Source organism: Cryptomeria japonica, unplaced genomic scaffold (genome assembly GCF_030272615.1).
Source record: "Cryptomeria japonica unplaced genomic scaffold, Sugi_1.0 HiC_scaffold_174, whole genome shotgun sequence".
Taxonomy (NCBI): Eukaryota; Viridiplantae; Streptophyta; class Pinopsida; order Cupressales; family Cupressaceae; genus Cryptomeria; species Cryptomeria japonica.
Genome location: NW_026728996.1, coordinates 263,286 through 275,000, shown reverse-complemented (window position 1 = coordinate 275,000; position 11,715 = coordinate 263,286).

Genomic DNA, 11,715 nt, shown 5'->3' with positions numbered 1-11,715 from the left:
CCAAGGCGGCCAAGGAGCCTCCCCGCATAGCAATCGGGGTGTGAGGTTACGGATGCAGCATTGATAGCAATCGAGGTGTGAGGCGAAGGATGCAGAAGTGAGAGCCGAGGGATGTAGCAGAGATAGCAATCGGGGTGTGTGATGCAGAAGAGATAGCAATCGAGGTGTGCGGTGGGAAGGGCCCAGCAGCCAGAATGCATGAAGCGACGGATGAAGCAGTGATGACAACCGGGCTGTGAGGAGAGGAGGGATGCAGCCAAGAAAGCAATCAGGGCTCGAGGCAAGGGATGCATCAAGGATAGCAATCATGTTGTGAGGCGAGATTCCAAAGGCTAAACGTGAGAGGCTGCAGGGTCGACTCAGAGAGGTCTATGCATGTGAGAGGCTGAAAGCAAGGTCGACTCGGAGCGGTCTATGCATCGGGCGCGCTTGGGGCGACTACCAGTGCCAACCCCTTATCCCGCGACGCGTCCGACAAAGAGAACGTTCCAAGGCGGCAGAGGAGGTTACCAGCCGAAGGATGCAGTAGCAATAACAGGTATAGTTCCGCGGCGGCCGAGAAGACTCACCGCATAGGAATCGGGATGCGAGGCGAGGGATGCGGCGGGAAGGCCCCGACGGCTAAACGGAAGAGGCTGCAGGGCCGCCTCGGAATGGTCCAAGCATCGGATGCGATTGGGACGACTACCAGTGCCAACCCCTTATCCCGCGATGCGTCCGATACACAGATAGTTCCAAGGCGGCCGAGGAGCCTCACCGCATATCAATCGGGGTGCGAGGCGAGGGATGGGGCGGGAAGGCCCCAACGGCTAGACGGAAGAGGCTTCAGGGCCACCTCGGAATGGTCCAAGCATCGGACGCGCTTGGGGCGACTGCCAGTGCCAACCCCTTATCCCGCGATGCGTCCGATACACAGATGGTTCCAAGGCGGCCGAGGAGCCTCACCGCATAGCAATCGGGGGTGCGAGGCGAGGGATGGGGCGGGAAGGCCCCAACGGCTAGACGGAAGAGGCTTCAGGGCCGCCTAGGAATGGTCCAAGCATCGGACACGCTTGGGGCGACTACCAGTGACAGCCCCCTATCCCGCGATGCGTCCGATACGAAGATGGTTCCAAGGCGGCCGAGGAGCCTCACCGCATAGCAATCGGGGTGCGAGGTGGGGGATGCGGCGAGATGGCCCCAACGGCTAGACGGAAGAGGCCACAGGGCCGCGTCGGAATAGTCCAAGCATCGGACGCGCTTGGGGCGACTACCAGTGACAACCCCTTATCCCGCGATGCGTCCGATACGAAGATAGTTCCCAGGCGGCCGAGGAGCCTCACCGCATAGCAATCGGGGTGCGAGGTGGGGGATGCGGCGAGATGGCCCCAACGGCTAGACGGAAGAGGCTGCAGGGCCGCCTCGGAATAGTCCAAGCATCGGACGCGCTTGGGGCCACTACCAGTGACAACCCCTTATCCCGCAATGCGTCCGATACGAAGATAGTTCCAAGGCGGCCGAAGAGCCTCACCGCATAGCAATCGGGGTGCGAGGTGGGGGATGCGGCGAGATGGCCCCAACGGCTAGACGGAAGAGGCCACAGGGCCGCCTCGGAATAGTCCAAGCATCGGACGCGCTTGGGGCGACTACCAGTGACAACCCCTTATCCCGCGATGCGTCCGATACGAAGATAGTTCCCAGGCGGCCGAGGAGCCTCACCGCATAGCAATCGGGGTGCGAGGCGAGGGATGCGGCGAGATGGCCCCAAAGGCTAGACGGAAGAGGCTGCAGGGCTGCCTCGGAATAGTCCAAGCATCGGACGCGCTTGGGGCGACTACCACTGCCAACCCCTTATCCCGCGATGCGTCCGATACACAGATAGTTCCGAGGCGGCCGAGGAGGTGGGGGATGCAGCGAGATGGCCCCAACGGCTAGACGGAAGAGGCTGCAGGGCCGCCTCGGAATAGTCCAAGCATCGGACGCGCTTGGGGCGACTACCAGTGACAACCCCTTATCCCGCGATGCGTCCGATACACAGATAGTTCCGAGGCGGCCAAGGAGCCTCACCGCATAGCAATCGTGGTGCGAGGTGGGGGATGCGGCGAGATGGCCCCAACGGCTAGACGGAAGAGGCTGCAGGGCCGCCTCGGAATGGTCCAAGCATCGGATGCGCTTGGGGCGACTACCACTGCCAACCCCTTATCCCGCGATGCGTCCGATACACAGATAGTTCCAAGGCGGCCGAGGAGCCTCACAGCATAGCAATCAGGGTGCGAGGCGAGGGATGCGGCGAGAAAGCCCCAACGGCTAGAGGGAAGAGGCTTCAGGTCCGCCTCGGAATGGTCCAAGCATCGGACGCGCTTGGGGCGACTACCAGTGACAACCCCTTATCCCGCGACGCGTCCGATACACAGATAGTTCCAAGGCGGCCGAGGAGCCTCACCGCATAGCAATCGGGGTGCGAGGCGAGGGATGCGGCGAGAAGGACCCAACGGCTACACGGAAGAGGCTTCGGGGCCGCCTCGGAATGGTCCAAGCATCGGACGCGCTTGGGGCGACTACCAGTGACAACCCCTTATCCCGCGACGCGTCCGATACACAGATAGTTCCAAGGCGGCCGAGGAGCCTCACCGCATAGCAATCGGGGTGCGAGGCGAGGGATGCGGCGAGAAGGACCCAACGGCTACACGGAAGAGGCTTCGGGGCCGCCTCGGAATGGTCCAAGCATCGGACGCGCTTGGGGCGACTACCAGTGACAACCCCTTATCCCGCGACGCGTCCGATACACAGATAGTTCCAAGGCGGCCGAGGAGCCTCACCGCATAGCAATCGGGGTGCGAGGCGAGGGATGCGGCGAGAAGGACCCAACGGCTAGACGGAAGAGGCTTCGGGTCCGCCTCGGAATGGTCCAAGCATCGGACGCGCTTGGGGCGACTACCAGTGACAACCCCTTATCCCGCGACGCGTCCGATACACAGATAGTTCCAAGGCGGCCGAGGAGCCTCACCGCATAGCAATCGGGGTGCGAGGCGAGGGATGCGGCGAGAAGGACCCAACGGCTAGACGGAAGAGGCTTCGGGTCCGCCTCGGAATGGTCCAAGCATCGGACGCGCTTGGGGCGACTACCAGTGACAACCCCTTATCCCGCGACGCGTCCGATACACAGATAGTTCCAAGGCGGCCGAGGAGCCTCACCGCATAGCAATCGGGGTGCGAGGCGAGGGATGCGGCGAGAAGGACCCAACGGCTAGACGGAAGAGGCTTCGGGTCCGCCTCGGAATGGTCCAAGCATCGGACGCGCTTGGGGCGACTACCAGTGACAACCCCTTATCCCGCGACGCGTCCGATACACAGATAGTTCCGAGGCGGCCGAGGAGCCTCACCGCATAGCAATCGGGGTGCGAGGCGAAGGATGCGGCGAGAAGGACCCAACAGCTAGACGGAAGAGGCTTCGGGTCCGCCTCGGAATGGTCTAAGCATCGGACGCGCTTGGGGCGACTACCAGTGACAACCCCTTATCCCGCGACGCGTCCGATACACAGATAGTTCCAAGGCGGCCGAGGAGCCTCACCGCATAGCAATCGGGGTGCGAGGCGAGGGATGCGGCGAGAAGGACCCAACGGCTAGACGGAAGAGGCTTCAGGGCCGCCTCGGAATGGTCCAAGCATCGAACGCGCTTGGGGCGACTACCAGTGACAACCCCTTATCCCGCGACGCGTCCGATACACAGATAGTTCCGAGGCGGCCGAGGAGCCTCACCGCATAGCAATCGGGGTGCGAGGCGAGGGATGCGGCGAGAAGGACCCAACGGCTAGACGGAAGAGGCTTCAGGGCCGCCTCGGAATGGTCCAAGCATCGGACGCGCTTGGGGCGACTACCAGTGACAACCCCTTATCCCGCGACGCGTCCGATACACAGATAGTTCCGAGGCGGCCGAGGAGCCTCACCGCATAGCAATCGGGGTGCGAGGCGAGGGATGCGGCGAGAAGGACCCAACGGCTAGACGGAAGAGGCTTCAGGGCCGCCTCGGAATGGTCCAAGCATCGGACGCGCTTGGGGCGACTACCAATGACAACCCCTTATCCCGCGACGCGTCCGATACACAGATAGTTCCGAGGCGGCCGAGGAGCCTCACCGCATAGCAATCGGGGTGCGAGGCGAGGGATGCGGCGAGAAGGACCCAACGGCTAGACGGAAGAGGCTTCAGGGCCGCCTCGGAATGGTCCAAGCATCGGACGCGCTTGGGGCGACTACCAGTGACAACCCCTTATCCCGCGACGCGTCCGATACACAGATAGTTCCGAGGCGGCCGAGGAGCCTCACCGCATAGCAATCGGGGTGCGAGGCGAGGGATGCGGCGAGAAGGACCCAACGGCTAGACGGAAGAGGCTTCAGGGCCGCCTCGGAATGGTCCAAGCATCGGACGCGCTTGGGGCGACTACCGTTGCCAACCCCTTATCCCGCGATGCGTCTGATACACAGATAGTTCCGAGGCGGCCGAGGAGCCTCACCGCATAGCAATCGGGTTGCGAGGCAGATTATTGGGAAGGGAACCCCCTGGGATGCGGCTCAAGCAGTGCCCAAAGGGACTGGAATGCGGAATCACATCGAGAGACCCAAATGCTATACGAGGGCTCAAATCGAATTATCGATTTGGCCACGACATGGACGCATCGGAACGACTACCTTTGCCGAACCACTCGCAATTGCATCCATACCGAAACCAATAGACATTTCCGTTAGAGCCCTCGCATAGCATTCGGGAATCTCGCATGCCCCTCTAAATCGACCAATGCTGGCGCTCAATGAAAATCCGAGCGCTACCACCGTTCGAGCGCCAGCATTGGTCGAGTTAGAGGGGCACGGGGGAGAATGCTCCAGTCAACACCTCCCCTATATAAGTTATTTGTCCGATTCTCGCACAACCGTAGTCTGCCTCGTCGAATCAAACAACGGTCCCAGATTCCGACTTCCGTTCCGTAGAGACCCAAAAGCTAGATGGAGGCTCGCAAGAAAGAGAGTCGGCGCATAGCAATCGGGTTTCTCGAACGTTTAGGGACCGAGCTCACTTGCGGATAGGGCAAAATCCGCCAAGCAACCCAAAAGCTAGACGGGGGCTCGAATCGAATCGCCTAGGCGGCCACAACAACGACGTGTTGGATCGACTACCAGTGCCAAACCATTCAGCAAGACTAGTCTGTGTCGAGGCCGGATAGAGATTCTCAGAGAGCGCCCGCATAGCATTTAGGAGACCTGCCGCGTCCCTCACACTCGACAAATGGTGGTGCACGTTTATAAATCCGAGCGATCCCAACCCTTTCAAGCACCAACATCGGTCGAGATAGAGGGGCACGGAGGGGGCTGCGTGAGACAACACAGTCCCCTATATAAGTTATTTGTCCGATTCTCACACATCCGAAGAATGGTCATCAAATCGGACAACAGCCCAAACTTCCGACTTCCGTCCCAGAAAGCCCAAGAGCTATCTAAAACGTTCATGGCCGGAACTCGATCGCGGCTATACCAGTCCGCCAAGCAACCCAAAAGCTAGACTGGAGCTCTAGTCGAATCACCTCTGTGGCCATTGCAAGGACGTGTTGGAGCGACTACCATTGCCGAACCATTCCGCAGGTCGAGTCCATACCAAGGCCGCATAGAGATTCACGATGAGCTCCTGCATAGCAATCAGGAGACTTGCCGTGTCCATCACAATCGATAAATCCTGGTGCAAGATTTTTGCATCCGAGCGCTCCAACCAGTCGAGCACCAGCATCAATCGACATAAACGGGCACGGGGGGAGGATGCTCGAGAACACTACCTCCCCTATATAAGTTATTTGTCCGATTCTCAAGCAGCCGAAGTCTGGTCATCGAATCGGGTCAAAGACCACAACTTCCGACTTTACCCACAATGCAAGTCATCGAATCGAACATCGGCCCCCGAGTCGGACTCCATGCGTATGTCAGGTCATCGGACCCAAATTCCGCCTTCCTGCGCATGGCGGGCCATCAATATCAACTCGGTCATCGGACCCAAACTCCGCCTTTTTGCGTATGGCACGCCTTCAAATCGGTCATCGGACCCAAATTCCGCCTTCCTGTGCATGGCGGGCCATCAACATCAACTCGGTCATCGGACCCAAATTCCGCCTTTCTGCGCATGGCACGCCATCAACTCGGTCATCGGACCCAAATTCCGCCTTCCTGCGCATGGCAGGTCATCGGACACAAATTCAGACCTCGCCAATATGCCTACGTATCGAATCGGTCATCGGACCCAACTTCCGACTTCATCCATACTGTAGGGTCTTTGAGGTTGGCGCGGTGCGCTCAACCCAGGGAGTCGACCCATCGAAGCATACACCTCCCCTATATAAGCTATTTGTCCGATTCCCACACCTGTGTAGTTTGCACCTCTGACCAGGACATCGACCCCAACTTCCGAACTCGACTGCAACGACGGCACCAGCGCCTTGGTGCGCACCTTGCGACGCACAGTCCCAACATTCGCCTTCCTGCACATGGCAGGTCATCGGACCCAAATTCCGACCTCGCGAGTATGCCTACATATCGAATCGGTCATCGGACCCAACTTCCGACTTCATCCATACCGTAGGGTCTTTGAGGTTGGCGCGGTGCGCTCAACCCGGGGAGTCGACCCAACGAAGCATACACCTCCCCTATATAAGCTATTTGTCCGATTCCCACACCTGTGTAGTTTGCACCTCCGATCAAGACATCGACCCCAACTTCCGAACTCGCCTCCAACGACCGAACCAGCGCCTTGGTGCGCACCTTGCAACGCACAGTGCCAGCATTCGCCTTCCTGCACGTGGCAGGTCATCGGACCCAAATTCCGACCTCGCGAGTATGCCTACATATCGAATCGGTCATCGGACCCAACTTCCGACTTCATCCATACCGTAGGGTCTTTGAGGTTGGCGCGGTGCGCTCAACCCGGGGAGTCGACCCAACGAAGCATACACCTCCCCTATATAAGCTATTTGTCCGATTCCCACACCTGTGTAGCTTGCACCTCCGATCAGGACATCGACCCCAACTTCCGAACTCGACTAAAAAGACCGCACCAGCGCCTTGGTGTGCACCTTGCAACGCACAGTGTCAACATTCGCCTTCCTGCACATGGCAGGTCATCGGACCCAAATTCCGACCTCATGAGCATACCTACTAATCGAATTGGTCATCGGACCCAACTTCCGACTTCATCCATACCGTAGGGTCTTTGAGGTTGGCGCGGTGCGCTCAACCTGGGGAGTCGACCCATCGAAGCATACACCTCCCCTATATAAGCTATTTGTCCGATTCCGACACCTGTGTAGTTTGCACCTCCGCTCAGGACATCGACCCCAACTTCCGAACTCGCCTGCAACGACCGAACCAGCGCCTTGGTGCGCACCAAAAGTGCGCACTTTTGGAGGGCACTTTTGTGCGCTCCAAAGGTGCGCACTTTTGGAGGGCACTTTTCTGCGCTCCAAAGGTGCGCACTTTTGGAGGGCACTTTTTGGAGGGCACTTTTCTGCGCTCCAAAGGTGCGCACTTTTGGAGGGCACTTTTTGGAGGGCACTTTTCTGCGCTCCAAAGGTGCGCACTTTTGGAGGGCACTTTTTGGAGGGCACTTTTCTGCGCTCCAAAGGTGCGCACTTTTGGAGGGCACTTTTTGGAGGGCACTTTTCTGCGCTCCAAAGGTGCGCACTTTTGGAGGGCACTTTTTGGAGGGCACTTTTCTGCGCTCCAAAGGTGCGCACTTTTGGAGGGCACTTTTCTGCGCTCCAAAGGTGCGCACTTTTGGAGGGCACTTTTTGGAGGGCACTTTTCTGCGCTCCAAAGGTGCGCACTTTTGGAGGGCACTTTTTGGAGGGCACTTTTCTGCGCTCCAAAGGTGCGCACTTTTGGAGGGCACTTTTTGGAGGGCACTTTTCTGCGCTCCAAAGGTGCGCACTTTTGGAGGGCACTTTTGTGCACTCCAAAGGTGCGCACTTTTGGAGGGCACTTTTCCTGTGCTCCAAAGGTGCACACCTAGGTGAGCACCTTCGACCACACCTTGTAGCACACCAAACTCTGACTTTCGACTTCATCCGCAATGCAGGGTCTTTGAGGTTGGCGCAATGCGCACAACCAGGGGAGTCGACCCATCAAACCCAACACCTCCCCTATATAAGCTATTTGTCTGATTCTCATACATGCGTAGCCTGCAGGAGCAATTAGGACATCGACCCCAACTTTCGGCTTCTAAACGAAAACAAGGTCTTTGAGGTTGGTGTAATGCGAACAACTAGGGGAGTCAACCCATCAAACCCAACACCTCCCCTATATAAGCTATTTGTCTGATTCTCATACATGTGTAGTCTACAGGAGCAATTAGGACATCGACCCCAACTTTTGACTTCTTAACGAAAACAAGGTCTTTGAGGTTGACGTAATGCGCACAACCAGGGGAGTCGACCCATCAAACCCAACACCTCCCCTATATAAGCTATTTGTCCGATTCTCATACATGTGTAGCCTGCAGGAGCCATTAGGACATTGACCCCAACTTTTGACTTCTTAACGAAAACAAGGTCTTTGAGGTTGGCGTAATGCGCACAACCAAGGGAGTTGACCCATCAAACCCAACACCTCCCCTATATAAGCTATTTGTCTGATTCTCATACATGTGTAGCCTGCAACAACGATTAGGACATCCACCCCAACTTCTGAATTCGTCTGCGTTGACCGCACCAAAGGTGCACGCCTTGGTGCTCACCAAAATCCGACTTCCGACTTCTTCTGCTATGCGGGGTCTTTGAGGTTGGCGCAGTGCGCACAACCAGGGGAGTCAACCCACCGAATGCAACACCTCCCCTATATAAGCTATTTGTCTGATTCTCATACATGCGTAGACTGCAGCAATGATTAGGACATCCACCCCAACTTTTGACTTCTTAAACAAGACAGGGTCTTTGAAGTTGGTGCAGTGCACACAACCAGGGGAGTCGACCCATCAAACGCAACACCTCCCCTATATAAAGCTATTTGTCCGATTCTCATACGTGTAGTCTGCAGCAGCGATTAGGACATCGACCCCAACTTCCGAATTCGTTTGCATTGACCGCACCAAAGGTGCACGCCTTGGTGTGCACCCTGGAGTGCACTTTGGTGCTCACCTCGGTGCACACTTTGGTGTGCACCTCGGTGTGCACCAAAGGTGCGCACCTTGGAGCGCACCAAAGGTGTACACTTTGGAGCGCACCACATAGGGTCTTTGAGAGGTTGGCGCAGTGCGCACACCAAGGTGGGTGTTGAGGTGCGTGCCGAGGTGGGTGGGTGCTAGGGTGCGCTCCATGGTGGGTGCCAGGGTGGGTGCGTGCTAGGGTGGATTCCAAAGAGGGTCATAGGGTGGGTGCCAAGGTGGGTTGGTGATATAGTGGGTTCAAAGGTGGGTACTAGGGTGGGTTCCAAGGTGGGTCACAAGTTGGGTGCCAGGATGCGTGGGTGTTAGGTTGGGTGCCAAGGTGGGCTCCTGCGTGGGTGGGTGCTAGGGTGGGTTTCAAGGTGGACGCGAGGGCGGGTGCCAAGGTGGGTAACAAGTTGGGTGTTAGGATGGGTGAGTGCTAGAGTGGGTGCCAAGGTGGGTGGGTGCTAAGGTGGATGCCAAGGTGGTTCACAGGGTGGGTGGGTTCTAGGGTGAGTTCCAAGGTGGGTCACAGGTTCAGTGCTAGGGTGGGTGTCAAGGCGGGTGTCGAGGTGCCTGGGTGCTAGGGTGTGGATGCCAATGTGGGTCATAGGGTGGGTACTAGGGTGGGCTGCAATGTGGGTGCCAAGGTGGGTAACATGCTCGGTGGGTTCTAAATTGGGTGCCAGGGTGGGTGTGCACCCACCTTGCCCGAGGTGGGTGCCAAGGTGCCAGTGTGGGTGGGTGCTAAGGTGGATGCCAAGGTGGGTGAGAAGGTGGGTGATAGGTTGAGTGGTAGGATGGGTGGGTGCCAAGATGGGTCACAGGGTGGGTGCAAGGGTGGGTAGGTGCTAGGGTTGGTGTCAGGGTGGGTGGGTGCTAGGTTGGGTTCCAAGGTGGGTGCGAGGGTGAGTGTCAAGGTGGGTCACAGGTTAGGTGCTAGGATGGGTGAGTGCTAGGGTGCAAAGGTGCCAGGGTGGGTGCTAGGATGGGTCGATGCTAGGGTGAGTGGCAAGGTGGGTCCACAAGTGTCAAGGTGGGTGCCGAGGTGGGTGCCAAGTCGGCGACTGCTATGGTGGATGCCAAGGTGGGTCACGGGGTGGGTGCCAAGTTGCTAGGTTGGGTTCCAAGGTGGGTGCCAACGTGGGTGCTAGGGTGCGTGGGTTAAAGGGTGTGTCACAACGTGGGTGCCAGGATGGGTGCGCACCCACACTGGCCAAGACGGGTGCGGGTGCAAGGTTGGGTTCCAAGCCCGGTCACAGGCTGGGTGCTAGGATGGGTGGGTGCCAAGGTGGGCACCAGGGTGGGTGCACCCACCCTGGCCAAGGTGGGTCACGGGGTGGGTCCTAGGGTGGGTAACGGGGTGGGTACTAAGGTGCGTGCCAAGGTGGGTCATAGGGTGGGTGCCAAGGTGGGCACCAGGGTGGGTGTGCACCAACCCTAGCCAGGGTAGGTCACGGGGTGGTTGTCGGGGTGGGCGTCAAGGAGCCAAGGTGGGTGGCAAGTAGCCAAGTTGCGTGCCAAGGTGGGTGTCGGGGTGGGTGCCAAGGATCCAAGGTGGGTGCCAAGGAACCAAGGTGGGTGTCTGGGTGGGTGCCGAGGTGGGAGCCAGGGTGGGTCCCAAGGTGAGTGCAAAGGTGGGTGCCAGGGTCAAGGTGAGTGCCAATGTGGGTTCCAAGGTGCCAGGGTCAGGGTGAGTGCCAATGTGGGTTCAAAGGTGCTAAGTTGGGTGCGAGGTTGGGTGCGAGGGTGGGTGGGTGCCAAGGTGTGCTAGGTGGAAGCCCGGGTGGGTCGGCATCCCATGGGTGTCGAGTTGGGTGCCTGATGGGTGCTTCTTGTCAAGTTTTAGTCGTCGGGACTCATTTCGAGCCTTAGAGGTCGTTTCTTGTCCGGTTGCCCTGTCTTCGACCTGGGAACCCAATTTTGGTCCTCGGGTCCCATTTTTTTTTGTCTCGCATCCCACTTTTGGCCTGTGGCCTTTTCGGGGTCGATTCTCGTTTTGGGCATCAGAGCATGTTTCTTCTCCTAAAACCCAATATTTGTTTATTAAGTCTCGGAACACATTTTTGTTCTCGTGGACCCATCATGGGTCTTGGAACGCATTTGTGGTCCTTGGGTCCCATTTTGCATCCCGAAACTTGTGTTTTGGTGCTTGATCCCTATTTTGGGTGCCCACCTTGCACCAAGTGCGCACCCGGGGCAAACCGAGCGCCTTGGTGCACCGGGGCAAGATCGAGCGTGCACCCGAGGCGCCCCGAACATGCACCAAGGTGCACTCGGCCCACATGTGAGCGCAGGTCGTTGCGCCCGAGGTGGTGTGTGGGCACCGCGTTGCAGACGGGACACTGCACGCACACGACGCCCCCTCCAGGTGCACGCACGTAGGCCGGGCCGGGTGCACACCCGACGCCCTAGCAAGGTGCGCGCACCCGGGCAGGGCTCACACTTGGCGAACGGGGCGCACTTCGCGAGGGAGGGTGTGCACCTCGACGGGGGTGGGTGGCCGGGGTGGATTCGCACGTGGGTCGCGGTTTGCTAAGTACACACTGCGACAAGCTCATAAC